We start from the raw sequence: 12,280 nt of genomic DNA on the forward strand, positions 1-12,280 counted from the left end.
TATTATGTTGACAAGTGACATGAGTGCACATGCACTGCAGTTGAGAACATATCAGTAAATGATGAAATGTATATACAATTAGTAACAAATGACATAAGTGCATACGCATTGAAGTATTGAATATACAGAATAGTACAAATCATATTGAAAAATGAGAAAAGTGCACAGGCACTGAAGTTCAGTAGAAAACATATTAACGCGTAACATAAGTGCACATGCACTGTAGTTCAGAACATATCATTAAAATAAAAATGTATATACAATATAAAAGACAAGAGTGTACATATACTGTACTTCAGAACAAATCGAAAAAATGTCTTTAGCATTTTCGCAATAAATAAACATAATGGCAAAACAAATCATCTCGACAAGTGACATGAGTGTACTCGCATTGGAGTTCAGCGAATCGAAAAAAAAATGTATAACCCATGAACATAAATGATGTTAGCAAAAAAAATGATTTTCACTATGTGACAAGAATTAGGATAGGAAAGGGAAGGATTGCATCATGGTTGTAGCACTTTAGATTGCACACAGCTGTTCTGAAAGTCCATATCTTTCCACAGAAGTACAACACCAAGTGACACAACTTGAAGTTCCTTTCCCATCAGAATTTATCAGTGTAGCCAAGACACTGAATTCTCGTAGTAATATTCCATGTTTTCATTTTGGCAGTACATTAGGTACACCAAACAGTGGGACCATAATAACGTCTTCATCGCTCACGGTGGTGGACAGCATGTCGTGTCAACACCATGCTCTTACAAGGCACACCAACGTAGAATTAGTGCAAAACCAAATATAGTGCTCCATGATCACTAGGATAAACAGGACAAATGGACATTGCAGTAATTCAGGGTAGTTAGCTTATGAGGTGAAGGACATTAAGTCACATAATATTGACAATTACAGTCTTCATTAGTAGTTTGTGGCATTCATAGCCCAGTTATTGAACATTTCTGTACCAAGTATGTAGTATTACAGAAAAATGTTCATTAATTGTTTTACATAGAATCAGCAACCTTCTTTTCCTAGTTACAAAGCATTATTAAATAATCGCATTCTTTTCCAATTACAAAGTATAGCATAGTTAATTAATCATTTGTCATTCCAATATAGTATTAATCACTAGCCTTTTCCTAATTACAAAGCATTATTAAACAGTCACATTCTTTCTCAATTATAAAGCATAGCATAATTAATTAATCATTTGTCATTCCAATAGTAATAATCATTAGCCTTTTCCTAATTACAAAGCATTATTGAACAGTCACATTCCTTTCCAGTTACAAAGTATGGCATAGTTAATTAATCATTTGTCATTTCAATATAGTAATAATCATTAGCCTTTTCCTTATTACAAAGCATTATTAAACAGTCACATTCCTTTCCAGTTACAAAGTATGGCATAGTTAATTAATCATTTGTCATTTCAATAGTAATAATCATTAGCCTTTTCCTAATTACAAAGCATTATTAAACAGTCACATTCCTTTCCAGTTACAAAGTATGGCATAGTTAATTAATTATTTGTCAGTTAATTAATCATTTATCATTCCAATAGTAATCATTAGCTTTTTCCTAATTACAAAGCATTATTAAACAATCACATTCTTTTCCAGTTACAAAGTATGGCATAGTTAATTAATTATTTGTCAGTTAATTAATCATTTATCATTCCAATAGTAATAATCATTAGCTTTTTCCTAATTACAAAGCATTATTAAACAATCACATTCTTTTCCAGTTACAAAGTACGGCATAGTTAATTAATTATTTGTCATTTCAATATATAGTAAGAATCATTAGCCTTTTCCTAATTACAAAGCATTATTAAACAGTCACATTCTTTCCCAATTATAAAGCATAGCATAATTAATTAATCATTTGTCATTCCAATAGTAATAATCATTAGCTTTTTCCTAATTACAAAGCATTATTAAACAGTCACATTCCTTTCCAGTTACAAAGTAACAACATTAAAAACAAGAGCTAATTAATGGCATAATTAATAACAATTCATTGAGTGACATTAATTATTGGCACTCAGTGGCCAGCAAGTATTGAGTAGAATAAAAACATAGTTCATCATTCAGTAGTATTCAGATCATTACAAAGTCAATATTAAAATCAGTTAATTACAGTCATAGCATTAATAATTATGGGCATTATAAGTAGTCTCATTACAATAAATAGTGTTCCTCATTCAGTAGTATTCAGATCATTACAAAGTCATTATTAAAATCAGTTAATTACAGTCATAGCATTAATAATCATGGGCATTATAAGTAGTCTCATTACAATAAACAGTGGCAGTCCTTGGCCAGTTACAAAGCATTATTTTATATATATCTTTTTTTGTCTTATTAAGAAGTCATTACTCGAGTGACATACTATTCAGAGCTAACCAGTATTATTCAGAATTTTCTCAAACTGGTATCACTACTTGGGACTGGTAATACATTTTTTTTTGTTAGCAATGCATTGTGTTGGGATCGATGATTAATTGCTGAGGCATAACACTATTTGCTTTTGACCTATTGCTGCAAATGAGGATAGGTAACGTCATTCGTCATGAGTCAGCTGTAGCAAGGTTATGTAACAAGGCAGTATATGTGATCACATTTATAAATGATAAACACAAATGGGTAAAAAATAAAAATGCAAGTACTAGAACAGGTATAATAAGTAACAGGTTTAGTAAGTATCATGAAAAGCTTCTCCTGGAAAAAATACAAAATGGATTATTGACCTGAAAGAAGAAACGCACACTATGCTGAAAAGTAGTGAACTTCGAATTAACAGGTAGTGAAATGTGTATAAAATGTGTTCCATAGCTGTCCTTTCCAAAATTTTCCGTCATCCTACTATGCAATGTAACACCTGCTGTCAAAACAAACTGCAACAAATACTTAAATAACTACATAGCATAAATACATAACTTCAACATTATCCTCTTCTGTAAAGAAAAAACTTCATTATCCATCACTTCATTATCCATATTATCATAACTTCATTATTATCATCACCTGTAAAGAAAAACTTCATTATTCATAATACCATATCCTTCATCATTTATCCTCATCTGTAAAGAAAACTTCATTACTCATTATACAACTATTCCTTATCTCTAGCATATTTCATCACTAAAACTAAGATGTGTAGTTCAGTCTGACAGCCTGCATCAATCACCTTGTATTCTGAAAGAAAAAATTAGTTAAGACTGCTATTCTACGATGAGTATAGTATATTCTTGTTAATGCCTGCCAATCCTGATCCATTTACTCTTCCTCATAAAGTTATTGCATCTTCTATCGTTTATTCCGTAGGTGAAATTCCCATTTCTGTTGAATTTATCTCTTACACGCATCATTTCTTTCTGAAATTGATGAACAAAGATTAACGTCTTGCATTTAAATCATATACCCACTAAATAAAGACTGGTTTATGGTAACATACTTAAGCATACAGCCTAACATGACAGAAAACGTAACGTGTCAAAGACATTGACAGTGTTCAGATGCAAAATGTACACAGAATATCACAATGCAGCAGCAAAAAAAATGTAAAACAGTCACGATGTTGAGATGTCATAAGGCAAAAAAAATGTCAAAGTCAACTGGTGTGTGTTATATCTTAACTATTTCACAGTGCATATAAACAAAACTGGAATACAATCGTACACAAAAAAAGTGGAAAATGTGCACGGTCTGATGTGTAACAACAAGAAAAGCGACCTGCTAACCTTACCTTGCCGGGCACTTGCAAGAAAAAATACGATAATCGTCAGTAATTAGTCAGGTGAATATAATTGCATTAGTAAATGGCATCATAGTGTGTTGAGTCATACAGTGTCTTCACTCAATAAACGGTTTAATGTTTGAGATATGGTGATTGCCTTTCGATTTTCTGGTTCTCAAAGTTTCGACGTGTACAACATTGGGGTGAGGGATGCTGCGAATCCGATATGGACCTGCGTTTATAAGTTCAAATTTACTGCACTTACCTTTTAATTTGCTGGATAAATAGTGTGTACGTACTAATATCTTCTGTCCAACGTGAAAGTCTCGGCGTCTACAAACCTGTTTTTGTTGTCTTCTCCGGCGCTCTGCGGCACGTTTGATGTTGTTCAGCGCAATGTCAATTATTTCGTGGTGTCTTAGTCGACGACATTTGGGGAAGTTTACTAATTCTTTAATTTTGTTTGGTGGTTCAACGTTTTTCAATATAACAGACGGAGATAGCATAGTGGATTCATTTGGAATGGAATTAATTACATCTTGGAATGAGAGTATGTGTGTATCCCAATCAATATGTCTTTTGTGGCAGTATATTCGGCACAGCTTACCAATTTCTTTCATTAATCTTTCACAGGGGTTCGAAGAAGCGTGGTACTTGGATATATAGATCGGAGAAATGTTTCTGGCTCGTAACATGCGTGTCCATATGGTACTACGAAATTGAGATCCATTGTCAGAAATTACTCTCATCACATGCCCTACATGAGATAGAAAATGTTTTACAAATGCTTTCGAAACAGTTTTAGCAGTAGCTTTGCGTAATGGAGTGAAAGTAACAAATTTTGAAGTGAGCTCAACAGCGACAAATATGTAGCAAAAACCTCTGTTAGTTCTCGGAATCGGACCAAAAATATCTACTGCGGCCATATGTCATAATTTAACAGGTATAATGGGATATAATGGAGGAATATGTGAAGTGGTGTCTGATTTAGCTTTCTGGCAAATTTTACAAGACGCTAAAACTCGTCGTATACGTTTCTCCATGTTGGTAAAATAACAGTTCTGTCTCAGTATAAGAAAACATTTTCGTGCTCCGTAATGTGCGTAACTTAAATGAGTGTACCAAATTAATTTGTTAACCAGTTCATCAGGAATGCATAATAACGAATTGTTGCTGTCAGGATGAGAGCGGCGAAACAGAATGTCATTGCGTACAGTGTAGTGGTTCCTAATCGTAACATTATTCTTATCTTGCCAAAGGTGTTTAATTTCTTTCCACACATTGTCTTTCTTTTGCTCCTTTGCTATGTCCTGTAATGACGATGAAATAAAGTTTTTCAAATGCAACTTGCTGAATGTACATGACACTGAAATTTGTTTTGCAGAAGTTGGTTGCTACGTCTTGCTGATTGTTGCCGAGAGAACGCGATAGTGCATCTGCTATAACATTTTGTGTGCCGGGAATGTGAACAATCGTAAAATTAAATTCCTGTAAATATAGTTTCCATCTGCTTAATCTGTCGTGAGTAAATTTAGCTGAAATCAAAAATTGTATAGCTCTATGGTCTGTGTAAACGGTAGTATGTCTGCCATAAAGAAAGTGCCTAAATCTCGTGAAAGCCCATACAACACACAATGTTTCAAGTTCTGTAACGGAGTAATTTCGTTCAGCAGGTGACAGAATGCGACTTGCAAATGCGATGTTTTTAATTACTGTAGAGCCATCTTCTTCAATTTCCTGGAAAATGTGTACGCCTAAAGCGGTGTTGGAACTGTCGGTGGCAATGGAAAAATCTCTAGTAAGATCTGGGTGCGATAAAGGTGGTGCATTCAACAGAGCATGTTTCAAATAACATTCTCGTGATCAAAATTCTGCGTGTCAAAATTAATGTTTGCGTTACTGTAATATGCAATCTGTGCTGTATCTGGTTAAATTCTATCGTACGTGCTATTATTTACGGGAGGATGCTGTGGCATATCCACTATATGAACTGTTCTGTTATTTCTTACTGACGTGTTACGCTATGGATGACACCTATTGTCTGTTCCATTCATGATTATTTGTTGTTGCTGATGTTGTTGCTGCTCATAAGATCGACTGTTATTAAATGTACGCTGAAAATTGTGCTCATCATTTTTTTTTTTTTTTTTACGTCTGTCATGATAGTAATTTCTATACGGCGCATTGCGATACGAGTTGAAATAGTGTGTTGTTTGTACGTGGTTATTTCTTTGCTGCCATGCGTTACTATTTGTTGGGGCTGGGACTATACGTGCACGCGGCGAAACATTAAAGTTTGGTTGACCTTGTAGACTGCATTGTTGGATAGGTATGCTAAGCGGCTGACTTTCATGCTGTTGCGGTGAAAAACATCTATTGTTACAAAAATGTGGTTCCTGTTACTAATACTTTTACACATACTGATGATTACGATTTTATATGTAATTAAAATTACGGCGGTAGTTGTCATTACGGGAGTGCCTACTGAAAATTGTCACATTCGGTAAAGATTTGTCATATCCGGTTTTCATTACATATTCTTAATCCTAGATAGAGCAATAGTTAAAGAGCAGTTTTGATAGATATAAAGGATAGTAGAAGAAAAGGCAGCAGTGCAGAAAACTAAAGATGAAACAGCACTACTACAGCTCGGGGCCCTATGCTCGCTACGGCACATATTCATTAAAGCGTAATGAATCCCCTGAGGTCAATTACGCACTGCAAATAAATTTTAGCTTTTGCGTTGCAAGCAATAGCGGTAAAAATCCAAAAGCAAATTGTTGTATCCATGTTAATTCCAATTTCTGCATAATAGATAATGCTGATGAAAATACAATAGCAAATTGTCGCCTCTGGTTCAAAGCTAGTTTCTGCATTACAGGCAATAGCGGTGAAAGTACAAAAACAAATTGTCGTATACAGCTCAAAGAGTGTATCTGTGTTCTGTCATTATTAAATTCTTTAGTTTTTCTGGCAAATACAAATTGCTTATTATCAACGCTCTCGTCACTGAATTTGAGAACACGTTCAGGTTTGTGTGTGAATCTGTTCGTCTGTGTCATTTCGGATTTCAAGTTGCGTAGCTTTTCGGATTTCAAATCGCGTAGCTTTTCGGATTTTAATTCGCGTATTCTCTGTAAATTGCTCACATTATACGCGTTGCGCGAGTCTGACAAATGTTCGCAAAGTGGCGTCTGCTGTGTTGAGTTATTAACTGAAATACTTTTCATCTCTGTTACTTCTTGTTGTAAATTTGACAACTTCCTACGTAACGTGTTGTTAGATGAATCGATCTCATTAATTGTCTGTTGTAAATTTTGAAATTCAGGTGTTTGGTTAAATGAAATCGGTGCAGTATCGTCTGATTTATTATCATTAGCACTTTCGATAGCATCAATACGACTGGCCAATTCATCATATTTTTCAGTCAGTATTTTTGCCTGATCATCGGTTTTAGTGTCAGTGGCATTAATCTGTTTTTGCAATTTACGCGTAGTTTCATTCAGTTTTTTAACGTCAGTTTTGACGACATCGCAATCCTGTGTTAGTTCTAATTGTTCGACTCTGTCGGTCACTGTTTGAATATTTACTGTGTGTGTGTCTGTTTTTAATTGAAGATTGGAAATTTCGTCACCTAATTCCGCGTTCGACTGTTTGATGGAATTAATTTCGTCGGACACTGTAGCAATATTGTTGTCTACGTACGTCTTCGCTTTCGTGAACATTTTACGTTTGTCTTCTTGTCTTTGTGCAGTGATTGTTTCCATGACCTGACGTTTTACTTTGTTTTGATCTTGAATAAATTTGCGGAAACGCGTATCACTGTTTTGTATGTGCTGATTAAAGCGCTCGTTAATCTGAGTGTTCTGCTGTTCGAATTTCGCGTCTATCTTTGCGTCCACTATGCGCGAAAGTTCTACCGTCATTGCTTTAAACTCGTCCCGTAATTGTGTAGCTTTTTCAGAGCATTGTTTAGCGACTCCGCTAATTTCGTCTCTGAGTGTTTCTGTTGCGGCTGTTTGCATTTCCCTTAATTCTTGCGCAACAGACTTAATTTCTTCGCTATTTTTTCTTGAACAAGCCTCAATTCCCGCGCGCAACTGTTCCTTAGTGTCATGACACTGCGCGGCAACGGCTCTTATTTGTTCACTAAGCTGTCTGGAATTGTCGTCTAATTTTTCATTTAACTGTTGTTTGAGTTTTTCATTATCTTGTTTGACCTGTTCACTAAGTTGTCTAAAATCTTCACTCTGTTGTCTGAAGTTTTTGTTCTGTTCACTAAATTGTTGTTGTAGCAATCTTGCCATAATTTGTTCAAAGCCAAAGTTAGCGTTTATACTCTCTGTGCTGTTTAGTGGTGGATCTGGAACTTTCTCGCTTACTGTAACCATTTGGTTATTCTGAGATTTGGAAAAAGGTTTGTCAGTCGGGTGTACACTGTCAGACATTATTTCGGAATTAAATGGATCCGTCGTACTCTCACTACACTGACCATTTTCATTCGAAAAATTTGTTTGTATGTTACTTGAATTTTCCAAACCGGTTGTATTAAGCTGGGTAGCGCTCATTACAATAGAGCGTCCCGCGTCATCAATTGTCGTCAAATTAACAGAGGACATAACCGAGTTCGTTTGTTCATCATTAAGACAAAAGTCATCATTAGTGGTTGGAATACACTGATTGTTAGTGAACGCAGGATTGACATCATTACACTGCGTGTCACATGTCCTATCGGTAAAGTCGTTTGAGCCGGTAATTTCGTTCGTAATACCTCGCGATACACTATTCACAGTCTTTCGCGGCATTTTTACAATAGTCACAAATATTCACAAAACAAATAAGCACAATGCAAAAACAACACACAAATACAACAGAGCAAACGAATTGTCGTTGATCTGTGGAAAGAAAGTCACAAAATTAGTAAAAGCGTTGCGCCAAACCCTAATTATATCTAAGCAAATAAGAGCAGATATCTGACTGTTGTTCAAAAGATTCTCAACGAAATTCGATCCTGGCAGGGTCGCCAAGTGTAACCTCCCCACAAAAATTTAAAAGAAATGACAATATTATTTAGAAATGCTAATGGACATTGCGCTAAGTGTAACCTCTCCACTGAAATTTTAAAGACAGAAATAATAAATGAATAGGAGCCAAGAATAACCTCCAACCTCCCTACAATGAAATGTAATGACAATAAAAGTGTGAGAATCGCAATCTGACCCAAGTATAAGTTCCTCACGAAAATAATGAAAAACAATTCAGTGCTAATGAAATTCAATTAAACCGAAATATCGGTCTTTGGCCCTGTGCAAAAATCAGAATTAAATTTCTTACCTCATTATAACTGCTAGTCAAATTTCTGCTCTTATTCTTGCGCACGGCTTGGAGGAACTGCATTGCAAATAATAATATTCCTTTTTTTTGTGATCTTACTGAAATTTTTCTTTAACGGAAGTGGAATGAAATGGGAAGTGCAATTAAATAAATTTTGTTTTGTAAAAACTGCTTTGGAATAAAAATTATTATTGGGGCATTTGTTGGAAATTAATTACAATAAATAAACTTTACATTATCTGATGATTACGTTAATTAACAATATACCTCATTCAGCATCTTGACCAGTGTTGCTGACAGACTACATCACACAACCGCACTGGGCTGCTACCACTGACCGACCGCTCTGCATGACGACTACTAGCGTACAGCACGCCACTGAACAGAGCTACTGCTCGCAACAACTACTGACAGAGTACTCGACTACTGCAACTCGCGTACAGCTCGCAACACTCGCGCGGTCAAGCGCATACTCTCTGGTCAGAGACGCTGCAATGCCTCGACATCGCTGCTACGTTACATACGTGTTTCAACGTGTAACCAATGGCACTCCATAACATCACACGCTTCCAATGTGCGTTCACTGCGATGTCGCCTAACACGGATGCGACCATCACGATGCTGTAAACAGAACCTGGATTGATCCGAAAAGATGACGTTTTGCCATTTGTGCACCCAGGTTCGTCGTTGAGTACACTATCGCAGGCGCTCCTGTCTGTGATGCAGCGTCAAGGGTAACCGCAGCCATGGACTCCGAGCTGATAGTCCATGCTGCTGCAAACGTCGTCGAACTGTTGGTGCAGATAGTTGTTGTCTTGCAAACGTCCCCATCTGTTGACTCAGGGATCGAGACGTGGCTGCACGATCCGTTACAGCCATGCGGATAAGATGCCTGTCATCTCGACTGCTAGTGATACGAGGCCGTTGGGATCCAGCACGGCGTTCCGTATTATTCTCCTGAACCCACCGATTCCATATTCTGCTAACAGTCATTGGATTTCGACCAACGCGAGCAGCAATGTCGCGATACGATAAACCGCAATCGCGATAGGCTACAATCCGACCTTTATCAAAGTCGGAATCGTGATGGTACGCATTTCTCTTCCTTACACGAGGCATCACAACAACGTTTCAACAGGCAATGCCGGTCAACTGCTGTTTGTGCATGAGAAATCGGATGGAACCTTTCCTCATGCCAGCACATTGCATGTGTCGCCACCGGCGCCTACCTTGTGTGAATGCCCTGAAAAGCTAATCACTTGTATACCACAGCATCTTCTTCCTGTCGGTTAAATTTCGCGTCTGTAGCACGTCATCTTCGTGGTGTAGCAATTTTAATGGCCAGTAGTGTAACAACCACTGATAAAGGAGCCAGGCTACAACTATAGAGGGCTGAGACAACCTACCCTCTAGTTTGGAAAAGATTTTCAGATTCCTTATCCTCTGGTCATGATGAAAATTGTCCGGTCTGGAAGTCTTTGAATAGGCCGAGGTTGGGAGAGGACAGATCACGGGTTACCCGGAAAAGTGGGGACACATTGAAGAAAACAAACCCCAACGTGACTGCAGGGAAGAACAGATTGTTCAACACATTCTTCAGTGTCGACTGTGTCCAGCCACATGCACAGAAGATGACCTTCACCAGGCAATGGGAAATGCACCGGAAGTGACCTAATTTTTGTCAAAGATTATATAAACTATATTGATCTGTCAACAATTGTATAAACTATGTTTTATGTATGGTTCTGACACAAGAATAACAGTAATACAGACGGAACCTACTCTCATCCATGAAGAGAACACAGCACCATTCCTCTCTCCAGTCCACTCTTTCACGGCATCAGAGTAGCCATGTTTGCATTGTCGTGGTGTCAGCAGTAGCCTGGGTAGAGGTGTACGTGATCTTAATCCTGCAACAGGCAGACGCCTCCCAATGGTCCCTGATGATACAGCAGTTGCACCGTGTGCCCGAATTTCGTCCTTCGTTGATGTCTGATCAGCCACCGCTGCTCTCACAATGTGTCGATCATGACGTGCGTGCCGGCCGCGGTGGTCTAACGGTTCTAGGCGCTCAGTCCGGAACCGCGCGACTGCTACGGTCGCAGGTTCGAATCCTGCCTCGGGCATGGATGTGTGTGATGTCCTTAGGTTAGTTAGGTTTAAGTAGTTCTAAGTTCTAGGGGACTGATGACCACAGATGTTAAGTCCCATAGTGCTCAGAGCCATTTGAACCATGACGTGCGTCATTATCACGCGAACGCCCAAAAGCTTGTTTACATGTGTGGGAATGTTCCACACACCACTGCTGAAAGCAGCAGCACACTACCGATACATTGTGCCCAACATTTGCATCAGTGCGTCGATACGTCCGCCTAGCTCCTCGCTGGCCCACAGTGCGATCCCTTACAAAAGGTTCAAGCTGTTCAAAAGGAGTATTTATTCGCTGGTAGAGCATCGTTTTACCCCAGAATGAATGTTACATGCGAGGTCTGTTCAAAAAATTCCGTAACATTAGTAATTTCGCACCAACGGTGTGTTGGATCGAAATACTGTCGGCATCCCTGCACACGCCTGCGTTTAATGTGTAACTGCCGGAAGTTTCATTGTTGTATATCTGTTAGTTGTTGTTCAGTGCTGTATTGAATAGAAAGTTGTGTAGCATAGTTTGCGGATATCGAGATGTCAGAGGTAGAGGAGCAACGCGTCTGCTTTAAATTTTGGCGTGAATCTCAAGAGAACCTTTACAGAGACACAACAAATGACGCAGGAGGCTTGCGGTGATGAGTGCTTAAGCTGTAGTTACAAACGGCTCACACGGTTAAAAAATGACCCGACGGAAGTTAAAGATGACCCTCGTTGTGGACGCTCTTGTCAGGAACGTCAACGAAATTGTTCGTGCCAATCGAAGACTGACTATCCGAGAGATTGCAGAAGAATGTAATATTTCAGTTGGATCATGTCATGAAATCGTAACACAGCATCTTGCACTGCATTGTGTTGCCGCCAAGCTCGTCGCACGGGATGAGAAAGACCTTCACCTGGTAATCAGCGAAGAGCTTTTGGATGAACGAGATATTCCGTAAGAGAACCATCATTGGTGACGAGACATTGGTCGACGGTTATAATGTTGAGACCAAGGTTCAGTCATCACAATGGGTCGAGAAAGGTTCTTCTAGACCAAAAAAGCTCGTCAGATCGGGCCAAA

This window comes from Schistocerca piceifrons, chromosome 8 (genome assembly GCF_021461385.2).
Source record: "Schistocerca piceifrons isolate TAMUIC-IGC-003096 chromosome 8, iqSchPice1.1, whole genome shotgun sequence".
Taxonomy (NCBI): Eukaryota; Metazoa; Arthropoda; class Insecta; order Orthoptera; family Acrididae; genus Schistocerca; species Schistocerca piceifrons.